The sequence below is a fragment of the Ictidomys tridecemlineatus genome, chromosome 1 (genome assembly GCF_052094955.1).
Source record: "Ictidomys tridecemlineatus isolate mIctTri1 chromosome 1, mIctTri1.hap1, whole genome shotgun sequence".
In the NCBI taxonomy this organism is placed as follows: Eukaryota; Metazoa; Chordata; class Mammalia; order Rodentia; family Sciuridae; genus Ictidomys; species Ictidomys tridecemlineatus.
Genome location: NC_135477.1, coordinates 219,814,746 through 219,833,129, shown reverse-complemented (window position 1 = coordinate 219,833,129; position 18,384 = coordinate 219,814,746). Strand labels below are relative to the sequence as shown.

General features: G+C 38.9%; 1 protein-coding gene across 4 annotated transcripts in view; it reads left to right on the top strand.

Annotated features, from left to right (window-relative positions):
• Positions 1-206: 206 nt before the first annotated feature.
• Positions 207-18,384, top strand: part of Gpbp1 (GC-rich promoter binding protein 1) — a 66,624-nt gene continuing 48,446 nt past the window's right edge. The window contains exons 1-2 of one of the 4 annotated variants that reach the window (XM_040273761.2): positions 207-224; positions 1,760-2,703. The gene's annotated coding sequence lies outside the window, so the exon portion shown is untranslated. Of the gene's footprint in view, positions 225-250; positions 517-1,759; positions 2,716-18,384 lie in introns of those variants that run through there. The other 3 variants (XM_013356111.4, XM_005319608.5, XM_005319609.4) reach the window with 3 other exon arrangements.

Here is an 18,384-nt window from a genome sequence, read left to right as displayed (position 1 = left end):
AATCCCCGACTCCAGCTGCTCCTGACGTCACCGAGCGGAGCCACCGCCCCCCCACCGCGTCCCTGCCTCCCGGGCCTCCTCGAAGCCCCGCCCCTAGTCGTAGCCCCGCCCCGCCCCCAGCCGCCCGACGTAGAGGGCGGAGCTTCTTTGACCGGGGCGTGAGCGGTTGCTTCGGCCAGAAGGTTCTCTGGTGCAGGCGCTCCTCCTGCTGCCCCGCCCAGTAGGTTCGTTCGCACCGCTTCTTGCACACCCTTTCTCCCTCCTCCTTCTCCTCGCCCCGCCTTCCCTCCTCTTCTCCTCAGTCCCTCTAGTTCTTTCCCCGCCTCACCACCTTCCACGATCTCGCGAGACTTGGCCCAGAACATTGCGGATCGGGTCGGCGCCATTTTGGGACTGAGACTGGTTGTGGGGGAGGGAAAAGCGGCAAAAGGGGATTATTCAAAGTACCGAAAACCTCCTCCCGGGATCGAGCGCAGCGGCACCCCCAGGCCAGGGACACCTCTGGTGGGGCAGAAGGTAATATCGTCCTCTGTGCTCCACGCCGGAGTCTGGGGGAGGAGGGGGTTGCCCGTGTCGGCGTTGGGGTTTGAGGGGTCGGGAGCGGCGTTGGCGGCGCGAGGTGTGAGGCTGCCCGCGGCCGGGGGGGCGGCGGGGAGCCGGAGGGGCGAGGAGAGGGAGGCGCGGGGAGGCCTCGCCTGGGTGTTGACTCAGCCCCGGTGGCGCGGAGGTGGCGGTTGTGGGAGGGGGTGGGTGCTTTGCCTTGGCGGCTGCGTGGTGGGGGGAATGTTTGGCGGAGGCTGGAGCGGTGAGGCGCCCTCCGCGCTCGCTCTGCCTTCCTCAGGCCTCTCGCACGCGCCCGCCTGCTGTGCACCACTACCCTTCTCCGGAGCTGAGGGAGTCGAGGCCGAGTTGTGGCCTTCGGCTGTTTTCTTCAGCAGCGCTTCCGCGCTCCCCGCCTCTCTCGGATCCTTGGCTCTTGCAGGGGACCGAGTCCAGTGCTACCTTGCTCCTCACGAGTCCTGTGGGGACTGAAGAGACTAATTCTTTCGGGAGGCGAGTTCTTTTTTTTTTTTTTCCCCCGGTTTAGGAGATGGGCCTGGTACCTCTCACTAATTTGGTTTTGGGGAAAAACCTGTTTTCTTTATTTTAAGGAAATAGGAGGCTATACCTTTATCCCACTGCCGCCCTCCGGAGCGGAGAAGTCTGACCCTCAGGCGAATTTAAGAAACATTCTGGGTCCACTCCTCCACCTTTCTAACTTAGCCTCTTTTAAACATTCAAATTGGAGGGAGTGTCTCTCTCTCTTTATGTCCCTCATTCTCCCAAGTTACACATTTACTAAAGCTTCATGGTAGCACAACTATTAGTTTTCCTTTGGAACATTGAATAGAATTGGAGAAAATCTTTTGTAAGATTGTCAATTTCATAGTTTTAATATTTATTCAGAAAGGTTAGTTTTGCTCATATGGTCCCCTAGTTCCCCAGTATTACGTCCGCACGCTGTTCCCAGTTCGAATCAGTACTTGTCCTCCTGCTTCCATTACCCACTGGTGCCCCCCCCAACTCCCTTCCTTTTCATTCAGTAGACTTTTATTTAAAGAATGCTTGCTTTGGCAAAGCCCTTTTCCAGGTTCCTGTAGGATTATACAGAAGTGAGTTTTGCTTTAAACGTTGATCTTTAAGATGGGGATAGATTTTTTTTTTTTAAAGCTCAAAACCCAAACTCTGTGTAATTTAATTTTTTGAATAACTTTTACAGGTGATTGAATTATTCAGATATGAAGATCATCTTCTAGGTTTTGTGTAAAAGGCCCCGGATATTTCAAGTGGCCATTTTGGAATTACAATGTTTTTGGATAATTTTGTCCCTGAAGTTTATTAAAATTGGCAAGAATCATCTCTGAAGTGAATTGATAGTAGTGAACAGATTCTACAAACTACTTAAAAAGAGACCCAGGCATTTCTTCAGTATTTTGGTTCAAACGGATTATATAACTGGTTAAAAGTATTTCAGCTGGTGATATTTTTGCCCCCCCACCCCCATCCTGTTGTTGTTCTTCAGCCAAACTGTAAGATATGTTTGATTTGTGTACTGAGTAGTTTCAGCAGCTTCAAATTACTGTTTTGAGTATTGCTAAAGTTTCATGGCAGTTTATTTTTACCTTTATTAAAACTTTTAGGAATTTTTGACTTCAGCCCTTTTCATGTCACAATGGGACAGCTTTTCTAAATGAAGACATTGAAAGAATACAGAGTTTTTTTCTTTTTATCTTTTACTTACGTGGGAATTTAAGATGTTGCAGTTTTCCACCAGCATGGTAGTATTGAGATAGCTATTTGTGTCTTTTTATGTGCTGATGTTTAGGAATACTCTTCAGATGTGAAATTTTCTGCTTTTTGGCTCGTAAGTTGGATATTTCATCTGGAGTGGATAAGTACAACAGTTACAAGTACATGGAATAATAAAGAAGATTTTGATCTTAAATCCGAGGAACTTGGCTAATTCTGGAGATAGCCATATGAAAACTTTAAAACAGAAGTATGGGTAGCTGACTTGAAATAACTCTATGTCAAATAGTCATAGGTTAAGCATCTTCAAAGAACTTGGATATTTCAGAGGATACAAAATAAAAAAACAAACTGGAAAACATAAAGATTACAGAGAAAGAACCAACACCTTCGTGGGCAGTCCTGTTGGAATTTGTAAGTATTATGGTGAGCAAATCAAACGTTCATTTGTTAACTGTAATTAGAGTCAAATTTATCCTGTATTATTCTTGGAAACCTTTCATTTTCTTGCAATAGTATTGCTTGGCTTCAGTTTCCTGGACAGTCTGAAAAACAACCATTAACCATTGAGTAAATTGAAATACAGAAAAAAGATGTAAGGATTAGAAATATTTCAGAAAAAGTCCTAAGTTAAAGGTCTTGTGCTCTTAAAAAACTAAATCCATATGGTCAGTGTTCACTTTGGGCTTGTGGATTCACAGAATAGTAGAAAATTAGGGAAAAACGCAATTAATATTTCACAATTCTGTAAGTTAGCTGTTTTACGTATTAAATGTATGTTTTGTGATAGTTTGCTTTCTAAATGTGGGCTTAGACTTGCAAATAAAGTTTAGTGTTCCATATTAGTTGTTTAAAACAAATTATAACAGCTCTCGGTTTTAATCTATTTCATGAAATAGCTTGTTTTAAGACACAACCCTTCCATAACATTTTAATCCATTATTGGAATTAACTTTTTTTTTTTTTTTTGGTACTGGGAATTTAACCCATGGGTGCTTTACCACTGAGCCAGGTTCCCTGCCCTTTTGTTATTTTGAGACAGGGTCTCCCTGAGTTACCTAGGCTTCACTAAGTTGCTGAGACTGGCTTTGAACTTGCAATCCTCCTGCCTCAGCCTCCAGAGTAGTTGGGATTACAGGCATATGCCACCATGCCAGGCCAGAATTAACTTTTTGAAGCAATTTGTTGAAGTGGTTTTGTATTTCAAATTGAGTTAGAATTTTAATTTTAAAAAGGAAACAAATGACCAGGAAAGAAAGAGAAAGGAATGGAGCAAGCAGAATTAAGAACCTTTAAAATCATATGACTGTATTTTTCCCCCCTCCCAGGAAAGGTATGCTGGTTTAAGATTATAAGCAGTGTTTTTTTTTTTTTTTAAATGTTGTGACTATTAATTGCTCTAGTACAAATCCTTTGGCTAATTATGTTTTAATAATATGTTTTTCAGCATTGAAAGTTTTTAGTGACCATTAGTTACTATATTTAATTTTTCAGTGAATTGTGGGCACTCTCAGGCGTTGTTTTTAAAGAAACTTACTGAAGTTTATGTTAAGGCTGTTAATATTAGTGAACAGAGGGCTCATCTGGCATGTGAGATGAGCATCACATAAAAATAAAAGTATTATGTACATCTACAGCTAAAAAAAAAAGTTTAAAAAAATAAAGTACTTTAAAAAATATTAGGGAACAGATCAGTGTAAGTAAAATAAATTTGAGCTTATTTCATCTAATTATTTTTCTGAGAGAAAAGATGACTTGTCAGTTGCTCCTTTTATTCTTTTTTTGGGTACAGGAAATTGAACCCAGGGATACTTTACCTTTGAACTACATTCCCCAAGCCCTCTTTTTTTTTTTAATATTTATTTTTTAGGTGTAGATGGACCCAACACAATGCGTTTATTTTTATGTGGTGCTGAGGATCCAACCCTGGTCCCGCCCTTGCTAGGGGAGTGCTCTACCACTGAGCCACAATCCCAGCACCCCACCAAGCCCTCTTTTAATTTTTTATTTGCAACAGTCAACCAAGTTGCTCAGGGCCTTGCTAAATAGCTGAGATTGGCCTCAAACTTTATGTTCCTCCTCCCTCAGCCTCCTGAGTCTTTGGAATTACAGACCTGTGCCACCACGCCTACCTACTCATTTATTACTAAAGAAAGTTTTGCTAACCTGTTGAATTCTGTTAGCTCTGCTATAGCAAAATAGGTAGTAAAGTCCAAAAGAATATAAGTAGTCAGACAATCGTTGTAGGATTTACTTTCTGTTCTAGAATTGAGATCAGAGAGTTTTACAACACTCTTGTCGTAATAGACTGGGTTGTGTGTGTTTGCTTCATTACATATATGTGTAGTATTTCTAATTGAGTTTCTGTTTCAATTTATATAAAATGTGAGAACATTCTACTCTTCATCTGAGGGAGCTTGTATTTTATGCATTCTAACCTAATGACTTTTCAAGTTGTCTAAGAATATACATTTGATTAGTGATTATGAAGTTGGACTGAAATCATATGACCTTTATTCATAAAGAAGCTTATAGCATTTATTGTTTATGATAGTTTTTCTTTAAATTCCCTTATTGTTAATCTCAGGCAGTAGTATCAGAATAGAATAGTCTATAGATACTAAAGTTTTTTTTTTTAACAATTTAATCCTTGTATAGTCTGACATTTATAAACTTTGCTTATAATAGTTGTTCAAGGACACATTTACTTAAATTTTGTTTTGTTTTGTTTTTGGGTAGTGTGAATTGAACCCAGGGTGCTTTACCACTGAGCTACATCCCCAGCCCTTTTTTAATATTTTATGACAGGGTCCCCCTGTTGCTGAGGCTGGCCTTGAACTTGTGACCCTCCTGCCTCAGCCTCCCTAGTCACTGGGATTACAGGTGTGTTCCACCATGCTGGCCTACTTGAATGTTTTGGTAAATGTTTTCAACATTTTATTTTCTTAGGGTTAAAATAATGGTATCACTAGTAATTGGAGCGATTGCTGGACAGCTTCCCCTTTCCTCTGCATACCTTTTTTTAAAAATCCCTTTTTGAGTCCCCCTACCCCCTTTCTCTTATGTATAAACTATAGATCTAAATAATTATAAGGTTTATGGATGATAGTGGTGACAGGTTTGTTTTCAGTGGGCTTTATGTGGTATATCTTTGTTTTGGTACTGGGGGTTGAACCCAGGAGTGCTTAACCACTGAGCCAGTTTTTTTTTTTTTGGATACCTGTGATTGAACCCAGGGGCGCCATAGTACTGTGCTCTCTTTAAAATTTTTTGAGACAGGGCCTTGCTAAGTGAGCTTGCTCAGACCCTTGCTAAATTGCTTAGGCTGGCCTGAACTTGCTATCCTCCTGCCTTCTTAGCCTCCTTGGTTTCTGGGATTATAGTCCTGTGCCACCACCTCTGATTGAGAATTATTTCAGATTGATAATTTTGTGGAATTTGTATGTGATTTTTAGGAAGTACTATTAATTTCAAGCCAGACCCTCATGAAAATGTTAATTACAGGTAAACCTTTTTGTGAGGTGTCAGATAATCATTGTAGTAGGACAAACCTTTTTATGTGGTAGGGTCTCTCAATTTTACCTGCTTGCTTTTTCCTTTTTTATCATCTGGTGGGGAAAATAGCCCTTGAAGTAATTGTTACACAGGATTTCCCACTCACTTTTTAAATTTTTGTTATTGGGGGAATTGAGTGAAGGAGCATTCCACACTGAGCTACTACACTCCAGCTCTTTTTTATTTTGAGACATGGTCTCACTATAAGTGGCCTCAAACTTATTTTTATTTATTTATTTTAAGAGAGAGAGAATTTTAATATTTATTTTTTAGTTTTCGGCGGATACAACATCTTTGTATGTGGTGCTGAGGATCGAACCCGGGCCGCACGCATGCTAGGCGAGCACGCTACCGCTTGAGCCACATCCCCAGCCCCAAGTGGCCTCAAATTTAGGCTTATCCTGCCTCAACATCCCAAGTAGCTGGGATTGCACCACCATGCCTTCCTCATTATTTCAACAGTGAATCTGGGATTCTTATGTCTCCCCTCTCCCCCCAAATTTAACAATTTTATTTATAATTGTTATGAAGTTGAACTGCTGAAGCATGTTCACTGAAACATTTTGACCATGTTAATGCTTTATATCCCATGTTTATATTAAAAATTCACACAAGTGAAAATAGAAAAATGGCCAGTACCTGATTTCTGTACCCTGTTTTTCCACTCAGTCATATATGTAGGTACCATTTGACCCCATAGGGGGAAATGTCTAATGTTCAGAACTAACAATGAAAGAAGAGAATGAAATCTTAAGCATGTTCTCCACTTATGTTGCATGCTAGTTGGATGTCTTTTGGCATAGCTGTAACTTGTTTGGCATGTATAGCACACAGGTTGGTGTCTTCAAAAAGGCTAAAAACTAGGTAGGCCTCACTTGCTTCCCTTCAGAGCACTAATAGCTGTGCTCTGCAAGTGCAGGTCTGTTTTGAAGTCCTGAGCAATTTGACACACAAGACACCAGAAGGGGAGTTTGTGAATCAGAAGTTCAGTGGACTTCTGGTAACTTGTAATTTCAGGGAGTGCTACAGTACCTGGCTGTAACAATAAGGTTTCTTCACCACTCCAGTAGAGGGCGTATTCCTGTGAGTGGCTTTTGTAGTTTGTTTCCTGGGTACTTTACCACTGATTAGAGAGTGATGATGGTGCCATTGCAGTGGTTGTGATAGTTATGCTAGACAACTCAGCAAATGAGTGTCCACTTTGTGGTGTGCTATCATTTAGTAGTGAATATAGCAAAAATGTTAAGATCTTTCTGTTCTGAAGTTCTTCAGCAAATGAGTGTCCACTTTGTGGTGTGCTATCATTTAGTAGTGAATATAGCAAAAATGTTAAGATCTTTCTGTTCTGAAGTTCTGTGAATATAGAATAAAAGAATCATTGAATTTAAATCATGATTCCATCCCATTGATTAGGTAATAAATATGTGATGTTGGTCAAGGCAGGTTTTTAATTTTTTTTTGGTACCAAGTATTGAACTTGGGCATTAAACCACTGAGGCACATCGCTAGCCCCTTTTGTATTCAGTTTATAGACAGGGTCTCACTGAGTTTCTTGGGGCCTCACTAAGTTGCTGAGGCCGGCTTTGAACTCTATCCTCCTGCCTCAGCCTGGAGCTGCTGTGATTACAGGTATGTGCCACCATGTCCAGCCCACATTTTTTTTTAGATAAGAATGTTCTTATTATTCAAAATAGTGCTTCATAAGGTTATTATTAGAATAAAGTGAAATAATGAGTGCTAAAATGTATTGCAGTTGTAAAATGATAATAATAGTAGTATATAGGCCTGGGGTTGTGGCTCAGCGGTAGAACACCCGTCTAGCACGGGAGAGGCCCTGGGTTCGATCCTCAGCACCACATAAAAATAAATAAACAAAATAAAGGTGTTGTGTACAGCTAAAAAAATAAATAATTAAAATAAAAAAAAAATAGTAGTATATAGCTGATTACACAGATGACAGTGATTGAGGACCATGTGATGATCCAGGAGGGAAAGTTTGTGAATTTGGAACATAAAATAAATATAGAATGGACAAAATTCATCAGAATTTAGATTTGCATTTTGTGACATTAAAATTATTAAAATATGCATTATACTTTTCTGGGATCATATTATTGTAATCTGTGATGTGGCATCATAGTTTACAATGGCATCTTTATGCAGATTATCTTAAATCTCCAATCTTTGCCCCATATTCTATACTTACATTTTAACTACTTTCTTGAATGCCTCACATGTTCAGATTAACTTCCAAAACCATGCTCTTCTTTCCTAGTGTCGTACCTTTTCCATTCTTTCTTAGTAAATGGCTCTATCATCTATCTAGTGAGATTAAAATACCTGGGAACCATCTTCAAATTTCTTCTTTACTCCATCTAATCTATTTGCTCTATTTCCATAGTCTGTCAAATATATCTATTTCTATCCCACTATCACTAGACTTGTCCAGTACACTATCTTTTCTCATCTGAACTATTGCAGTAAATGCTTTCTTCCCTGACCATTTGTGCTGTATAGTTTATTATTTATAACAGAGTAAACCTTCAAAAATGATAATCAGATCATGTCATTTTTCTGCTTAAAATCCTTGTCTTCTACTGGGCACAGTGGCGCACTCCCATAATCCCAGAGGCTCAGGTGGCTGAGACTGGATGATCACAAGTTCAAAGCTAGCCTCAGCAAAAAGCAAGGCACTAAGCAACTCAGTGAGACCCTGTCTCTAAATAAAATACAAAATAGGCTGGGGATGTGGCTCAGTGGTTGAGTGCCCCTGAGTTCAACCCCCAGTACCCCCTTCCCTCAACAAAAAAAAAGCCCCCAAATAACTCTTGTCTTCCATTGGACCTAAAGTAAAATGCACTGTATCCTGCAAGGATCTGCATTGTCCCCCTACTTTTTCTACAATTCTGTTTATATTACAGTCTGACTGGTCCATTGAACTTGTGGCTTTTCTCTTCCTTGAACACATGCATTTTCCTTACTGTCTTAAGGCCTTTCTGTTACTTTTCCCCCTTTTTTCTTTTTAGCTCAGGTTTGAATTTTTTTTTATTCTTTTCATTCGTTTTTTTTTTTTTTTTTGGTACCAGGGATTGAACCCAGGAGTGCTTAACCACCGAGCCATATCTCCAGTCTTTTTTTTATATTTTATTTTTAGACAGGGTCTTGCTGAGTTGCTTAGGCCTTCTCTAAGTTCCTGAGGCTGGCTTTGAATTTGGGATTCTCCTGCTTCAGCCTTCCCAGCTGCTGGAATCACAGGCATGCCTCACTGTGCCTGGCTCCCAGCCCTTTTTATTTTGAGATGTCTTTAGTCTCACTAGGTTGCTTACAGCCTTCTAAATTGCTGAGGCTGGCTTTGAACCTGGGATTCCCCTGCTTCAGCCTTCCAAGTTGCTGGGATTATAGGTCTGTGCCATCACACCTGACTCTTTCTTTCTTTTTAATATTTATTTTTTAGGTGTAGATGGACACAACACAATGCCTTTATTTTAATATTTTTTTATGTGGTGCTGAGGCTCGAGCCCGGGTCCCGCCCATACTAGGGGAGCGCTCTACCTCTGAGCCACAATCCCAGCCCCTTTCTTTCTGTTTTCTGTGGTTCTGGGGATTGAGCCCACGGCCTTGTGCATGCAAGGCAAGTGCTCTACCAACTGAGCTATATCCCTAACCCGATTTCATTCATATTGGACACAGGAGTCTTACTAGGTTGCCCAGATTGGCCTAGAATTCCTTGAGTCAAGAGATCCTCCAGCTTCAATCTTTTCTTTCATTTTTTTTCTTTTCTTTCTGGTACTGTGGATTGAACTCAGAGGTGCTAAGCCACTGAGCCAACCCTTTTTATTTTGAGATAGGGTTTAAGTTGCTTAGGGTCTTGTTAGGTTTCTTAGACCAGCCTTGAACTTGTGATCCTCCTGCATGGCCTCCTGAGTTTCTGGGATTATAGGCATGTGCCACTGTGCCCAGTTCTACTTTAGACTGTCAAAGAAATGGGACTATGGGTGCCTGCTACCACACCTGACTAGCTCAGTGGTTCCACTTTGATACTTTCTCTGATTACTGTATGTAGTTGGGAATCCCCTCTCTATATCCTTTTTTTTTTTAAATTTTTTTTTTTTTAGTTGGTTATGGACCTTTATCTATTAATTTATGCTGAGAATTGAACCTAGTGCCTCACATGTTAGGCAAGTGCTTTACCATTGAGCTACAACCCCAACCCCTCTGTATCCTTTAATTCATTTTATTCTGTTTAGACCCTAGCTTATAAGTATCAAGTTTATTCTGTTTTGCTTTTTGTCTTCACACAAAACAAATACTGTCTGAGGGCAGGGACCTTGTCTCATTTGTTTACTGTTGTATTCTCAGTGTAGGTATTTTTTTTTTTTTAAAGAGAGAGAGAGAGAGAAATTTTTAAAATATTTATTTATTTTTAGTTTTCGGTGGACACAACATCTTTGTTTGTATGTGGTGCTGAGGATCAAACCCGGGCCGCACGCATGCCAGGAGAGCGTGCTACCGCTTGAGCCACATCCCCAGCCTCAGTGTAGGTATTTACAGAGAAGGAATTACTTATGTCTTAGATAATTTAGTCTTTTTGAACTGAGTAAACAAAATTGGTGTTTTTATCATAGAGCCACTGTTAACTGCTTGGGGACTAGGTGAAATTTGTTTTTAATGGATATTTATAGACAGGCTGGTTTGTTGTCAGGTAATTTACAAGATATTTTATTTACTTAGATTTACATAATTTGTTGCATCTGCTTTTAAAGTTTGTTTACTGAATTCAAGACTGGTGTTGGGTTTGCTATTATCTTTGTGCAGATATTGCCTGATAAAGAGTTTTTTACCATGAAAAATTTAAAAAAAATTAAAAAAATCTTTTAAAAAATTGCCCCAATTTTCAACTGTTGAATCAAGGATAGAAACCAGGTAAATTGCCCTCCAGTTTAAAAAACAAAAACATTTACTTTTAGGTTACAAGAAATGGCTTTGAAATATGGGTGAACAGAATTTTCAGTTCCTCATATTCAGAATCAGGAAGGCCATGACTTTTTATACTAATAAGAAACATGAGGGAGATTTATGACTATAGAGTTTTGCTTTCTTGGTGTTGAAGAATTTTTCAGTGCAATCTTGTTTTGGTTTGTGTGAGAAAAACATGTTTACAAATTCCTTACAAGCAAGGGGCTTTCTTATTAAAGTTCTACAAGACCATAAATGTGAAGCTCTTACAGTATCATAAAGTTTATTATTCTTGGGACACTCACTAGGTTGAAGTCTACTGCAAAAGTGGATTTGCATGATAATTAAGATGTCTTGGAGGATTTTCCCTATGCGATATAGGTAATTTTGTTTTTTCCCTTTAATTTAGTTAGTTGTTTTATATTTTTCACAAGTTATTCTTCAGTTGCTCTACCATTAAAATGAGTTATGTGGAAAACATGGGAATGGGGAAAATTTGGAAATGTTTTTACATTAGTCCTATTAAATTAGGACCTTCCAAGTACTTAATTTTCAGGGAAGACGATAACTACTCATTTGAAGGTGAAGGTGACTGAGTTAGTGGGAACTGATTGCAGTGGTAGCTTATACTCCTTTTTTATTTTGGCACTTGGGATTGAACATGGGCTCTTAATCACTGAGGTCCCATCCCCGTTTTTATTTATTTATTTTTTTATTTCAGTCTCATTGAGTTTCTTAGGGCTTCACTAAGTTGCTGAGGCTGGTTCTGAATTTGAGATCTTCCTGCCTCAGCCTCCAGAGTTACTGGGATTACAGATCTGCACCATCGTGCATGGATCTCTACTCATCTTTTATTTGTATAAATTGATTTCTTCTGTTTTGTATGGTTTGATATAACCATAAAAAATTGAATTTCACCCTTTCAGGTAAGACTAAAACTTAAAATTTCAGGGAATTTATTTATGTAACTATTAGGCCAGTGTTTTTTTTTTTTTTGTTTGTTTTTTTAAAGAGAGAGTGAGAGAGGAGAGAGAGAGAGAGAGAGGGGAGAATTTTTAATATTTATTTATTCAGTTCTCGGCGGACACAACATCTTTGTTGGTATGTAGTGCTGAGGATCGAACCCGGGTCGCACGCATGCCTGGCGAGCGTGCTACCGCTGGAGCCACCTCCCCAGCCCCAGTGTTTTATACTATTGGATAAAACATCTACCTGATGGGTACTGGATTATTTGTAGTATGTATATGTACATAACAGTGATAACATTTTTAACTACTGTTGGGATCTTGGGAACTTAAAATGTGCTTTGCATCTATTTAAAAACTTGTTTTTCTTGTTTTAATAAGTATATCAATATTCTGGGAATATAGTAAAGACTATATGAGATAATGAGATCTAAGCATATGCCTAGGAAATAGTAATTGTATTCAGTATATATTTTTAGTTATTTTCATGGCCATTTATGTCCTTAAAGTAAGGAACTTTAATTTGTTTTTTACTCATATAAAGGATCCTGTTTCTGTTAGCATTTGTCCAGACTGAATTGTTCATTGGGTTAAATTCATTTAAAAATTCATTTTTTGAAACTTCTTCGATGTTCTTGGAATGATTGACCTTCAGGCTAATTTAGCTTCACAAAAATATTGATTACGTTGAGTTGAAGGAGTCATATTAAAAGGATTTAAAGTTATTTTGAGTTCACGTGTACAATACAAATAAGATAGAAAAAGTTTTAGGGGAAAAATCACCCCAGCTGTTTGCCTTTGAGGAAACTGCTGTTATTCTTATCTGTGTTTCCAGGGACCAAGGAGGGGTGTGTGTGTGTGTGTGTGTGTGTGTGTGTGTGTGTGTGTGTGTGTGTGTGTGTGTGTGTGTGTGTTAGTTATAACCAATAGCATGGGGCTGGGGTTGTGGCTCAGTGGTAGAGAGAGGGTGTGTGTGTGTGTGTGTGTGTGTGTGTGTGTGTGTGTGTGTGTTATAACCAATAGCATAGCATGGGTCTGGGGTTGTGGCTCAGTGGTAGAGCGCTTGCCTAGCATGTGTGAGGCACTGGGTTCGATTTTCAGCACCACATAAAATAAATAAAGGTCCCTTGACAACTAAAAATATTTAAAAAAAAAAAGCAATAGCATGATATTTAATTGTTTACAGCCTTTTTAAATTAAGGACATGTCTTGGAAAATTACATCAATGATATCCCCTCCCACCCCCATGCTGAGGTATGATGCATAGTCTCCTGAATGTTAGGCAGCTGCTCTACCATTGAGCTATACCTCTGCCTCATTGTTTTTATTGACTGCATAGTGATCTGTTTAACCCTACCTTATTTATGTACTTTAGGTTATTTCTTGTTCATTCTTGTTTTGTTTTTGCAATTAGGAACGATGATAGTGAACATTCTTATGAATATGGGGTGAATGCCTATAAATGATTATTTTTTTGATTTTGAATGATAGCAAAATTAATAGGTATGCCGCCTTACATTTGTAGCACTAATGGGATGTCAGATGTTTTTCCTTTGGCATTTTGCCTTTCTCTTTCAAATGAGAATGAAGATTTTTCATCTGTAAGGTGTTTTTCTGTGGACTTCGTTTATATCCTTTGCCCATTTTTCTGTTGTTCTTATTTTATTGATTTATAGGAACTCTGAGTGAAAGTCAGTTTTGTATGTAAGAGATATGATGATTATTTTTCTCAGTATTTTGCTCCCTTTGACTTGTTTTTAATGTATTTTGTTATTTTTTGTGTTGTGCAAATATATTTGAATATGTAAATTTTTATTTATAGATTTTGTGGCATACCTGCAAAGGCCTTCCTTCTTTCTATCTCCATTCCCTTTCTTTTTTTTTTTTTTTTCTTGGTATTGGGAATTGAACCCGGGGACAGTCTTGCCAAGTTGCTTGGGGCCTTGAAAAGTTGCTTGGGCTGGTTTGAATTTAGGATCCTCTTGCTTCAGCCTCCTGAATTACTGGGATTACAGGTGTGTGCCACTGGCCCCAGCACAGCAGTATAATTTGACCAATATTCTCTTTACTTGCCCTCCTCCCTTCCCCTGGTCCTATTCCTCTACTGTGCTGATTTACTTTTTATGAGATCCTTCCCCTTTCTTTTCCTTTTCTCACTCTGGCTTCCACATATGAGAGAAAACATGACTCTCTGAATTAGGCTTATTTTGCTTAACATGATGTCCCCAAGTTCCATCCATTTTCTTAGAAATGACATAATTTCATTCTTCTTTATGTGTGAATAAAACTTTTATCTGTTCATCTATTAACAGACACCTAGGCTGGTTCCATAGTTTGGCTATTGTGAATTGTGTTGCTGTAAACATGGTTGTGAATGTATCACTTATAGTATGCTGATTTTATTTAATTTTTTAGGATAAATTTCAAGGGTGTATAACTGGGGCATACTGTGTTCACAGTCCTAGTGTCTTTTTTCTTTTGATAAGGATTGAGCCCAAGGACATTTAACCACTGAGCCACATTGCAGCCCTTTTTTATTTTTTAATTTGAGGCTGGGTCTCCCTAAGGCTGACCTTGGATTTGGAGTCCTCCTGACTCAGCTTTCCTAGTCACAGGGATTATAGATATGCAGCACTATGCCTGGTTGGCTACCTCCATTTCTTGTCTTTTGAGAATGCTCAATACTGATTTCTGTAGCAGTAGTACTAATTTACAGTCCCTGGTGTATGGACTTTTTACTCTTTCTGTCTTATGCTATAGCTATGATATTTTAATAACTTCATCTTTAAAACCATGTAATATTAAATAAGAGTGATTTAAAAAATTTAATATAAAAGGAAACTGTTAATAGTATTCTATTTATAAAGATTTTGTAATTCTAGGAAGTTGGTTTAGCATTTGACTTGCAGATTAAAGCCCATTTTGTTGCAAAGAGAAGTTATATTTTCATAAATGAATTCTGGGGGGGCGGGGTGTGAGGGGGTTGTGTAGCTTAGTGGTGGAGTACATGTTTATTATACAGGAGGCTCTGGGGTTTGATCCATAGTACCACCCCCCCCAAAAAAAAAAAAAATTAGGTACAACTTCTATATGCCAAAGGTAGAAAACCTGTTTTAAAAATTTTGTACAGTGGGAATGAAATACCTTTATTTGTAAAATGGAGGTAAAAATACCTTTATTTCATGAGGATCAATTGATATATGTAAAATATGTAAAATGTTAATATGATTTTTTATTTCTAAACCAACTTTTTTTTTTTTTTTTTTTTGAGACAAGGTCTCCCTAAGTTGCTTAGGGCCTTGGTATGAGGTTCTCTGTGAACTTGTGATCCTCCTGTCTCATCTTCCGAGTTGCTGGGATTACAGGCGTGTGCCATTACACCCAGCTTTAAAACAACTTTAAAGAAAATTGCATATTAGATTATACCATCCTCACAGTATTCCTACAGAGCCACCATGCTATCTGGATTCATGTTTCACCACTAAATAACTGGTAGTTTAAAAAAGTAACTATTTGTTAGCAGGGCTGGGTAGCACACACCTGTAATCCCAGCCATTTGGGAAGCTGAGGCAGGAAGATTGCAAGTACAAAGCCAGCCTCAGCAATTTAGGTGAGACCCTCTCCGAGAATAAAAAGTAAAAGTGCTCAAAATATGTGGCTCACTGATTGAGCACTCCTGGGTTTAATCTGCCGCACAAATAAAAAAAAAAAAGTGGTTGTTAGATTACAATTTAGAGCATGTTCTTTCATATTATTTATCTTTTTTGAGAGAGTCATTATAATTAGTCTTAATTTGCAGACCGTGATCAGGAACCTTGGTTTGCTCAAGGGGCCCAGTGAATATCATTTTTTTTTTTTTTTTGGGTACTGGTGATTGAACTCAGTAGCACCTAAACATTGAGCTACATCCCCAGCTTTAAAGACAGGGTCTAGAGAAGCTGCTGAGGCAGGTTTTTTTTTTTTTTTTTAAGATAGAAGCTGCTGAGGCAGGTTTTTTTTTTTTTTTTTTAAGAGAGAGAATTTTTTAATATTTATTTTTTAGTTTTTGGCGGACACAACATCTTTGTTTGTATGTGGTGCTGAGGATCGAATCCGGGCCGCACGCATGCCAGGCGAGCGCGCTACTGCTTGAGCCACATCCCCAGCCCTGCTGAGGCAGGTTTTGAACTGGAGATCCTCCTGCCTCAACCTCCCCAGCTGTTGGGATTTACAGATGTGTCCCGTTGCACCCAGTGAGTATCCTGTTTTTAAAGATGTGTAGATCTCCCAGTGATAGAGGAAATTGAAAGAGAGTAATCTTTTTTAAAAAATAATGTTACTACTGGGTCTGGGGTTGTAGCTCAGTTGATAAAGCGTTTGCCTTGCATGTTTGATGCACTGGGTTCCATCCTCAGCACCACATAAAAAAAAACATAAAATAGAGGTATTGTGTATGTCTACAATTAAGAAAAAACCTTTTAAAAAGTTACTGTATTTTTTTATACCTTTATTTATTTTTATGTGATGCTGAGGATCGAGCCCAGTGCCTCTTAAATGCTAGGCAAGCACTCTACCACTGAGCTACGACTGCAACTCTGAATGAATAATTTTTTGCTTGGTATTTTATTATTTTTGTTTTGATTTAAATTATTTTATTGTTTTACATGATGTCTCCTTTGTTCCTCTCTTTAGGAGAATACTCTCCTTTTGTTCTAGAAGTTGTTTTCTTTGGAATTTTGAAAAATTATATCTTATTTTTTTAAATATGTATTATGGTACTAGGGATTGAACTAGAGGCCCTCTACCATGGAAGCTTTCTTATTTTGAACAGGGTGTGGTTGTGTTGCTGAGACTGACCTTGAACTTGTGATCCTCCTTCCTCAGCTTCCAGAATTGCTGAAATTACAGGTGTAACCATGCCTGGCTTATGTTAACTTTATTATTTATTTTGGTGCTGGGGATTGAGCCACATCCGTAGCTCTTTTGTGTATATTATTGAGTTTCTTAGGGCCTCACTAAATTGCTGAGGCTGGTTTTGAACTCATGATATTCCTGCCTCAGGCTCCTAAACTCCTGGGATTATAGGCATATGCCACTGCATCTGGTGTGTTACTATTGTATTTTTTTTGGGGGGTGGGGGGAGTGGGAGTACTGGGGATTGAATTTGGGGCACTCAAATACTGAGACACATCCCCAGCCCCATTTTGAATTTAATTTAGAGACGGGGTCTGAATTGTTTTTACTGAGGCTGGCTTTGAACTCGAAATCCTTCTGCTCCGACTTCTGAGCTGCTGGGATTACAGGCCTGTGTTACCCTGTCTGGCATGTTACTGGTTTTTAATGATCTCTAACATGTTGCTGCCTACCTTAAAACTTCAGGTGATCCATTCCTATTGAAGAATGAGGTGATAAAAATCTGGGAGTTGTGTGTATATTTGCTTATTGAATGGCTGCTAGGTTGTAGCACCCTGAAAAGCCACAACTCTTTGTGGTGCTAGCACCCTAAATTAGCTTGTTATTTACATTATGAGATAATCTACTTTTCTTTTTTGTATGGTTGCTATGCTTGTATGTTTGTTCATATTCGTGTACACTATGATATGTTGAGTTTATTCATGTAATTTCCTTTCAATCATTTGTCCCACTCTGCCTCCTTTTGTATCAGCTATACCTAGAGTTTCTCAGTCCCAAATATCTGGGCTTTCTACATGTATATGTGTTTTGCCTTCCACACCTGTATTTAGGCCATGGGTCCATTGTCTTATTTCATCAGTTATTGGGCCTCCAGACAGATCAGAAATGACGAATGGCCTCCTTTTCATTATCACAGTTTTATTCTTTTATAATGATTGAACGTCTTTATTCTTTTTTCCCTCTTTTTACTTTTTACCTTTTAGTTTTGGGAATTGAACCTAGGGCCTTTAACAAGCTAAGAATGAGTGCTACCACTGGTGTACCCAGTCTTTTTTTCCCTTTTTCTTTTTTGAGTTAATTGCATATTGAACCCAGGGGTGCTCTACCACTGAGCTACAACCCCACATCTTTTTATTTTTTGAAAAGGTCTCACAAAGTTGCCGGTGTAAGCCTTGAACTTGCCACTTTCCTGCTTAGCCTCCTTAGTCACTGTGATTACAGGCAGTCACCACCATGGCAGGCTCTTTTCCTTTTTAATAGACAGGATGCCATCATGAACTCCAAATGTATTTGTGAGGATACTAATGAAGAGACTAAACAAGTCCAGTATCTGAGTTTTAATATTTTTGTTATGACAGTGATTATAGTTTCCTGTAGTTTTGGCAGTATTGGGGTTTGAACCCAGAGCCTTACACATGCCTGCAAGTGCTGTACCTCTGAGCTAGGCAAGTGCTGTACCTCCTTTTTAAAATTTTATTTTTGAACAGTGTCTTGCTTAGTTGGTGATGCTGGTCTCTAACTTGGGATCTTCCTGCCTCAGCCTCCCCAGTTGCTGGGATTATAGGTATGCGCCACTGTGTCTAGCTTTTTAAATTCTTTTGGGGAGTGGTGGTGGTGATGGTAACTGGGAGTTGAATTCAGGGCTTTTAACCATTGAACTACATCCACATACCTTTTTATTTTTTTTATTTTGATATAGGTCTCACTAAGTTCCTGAGGCTGGCTT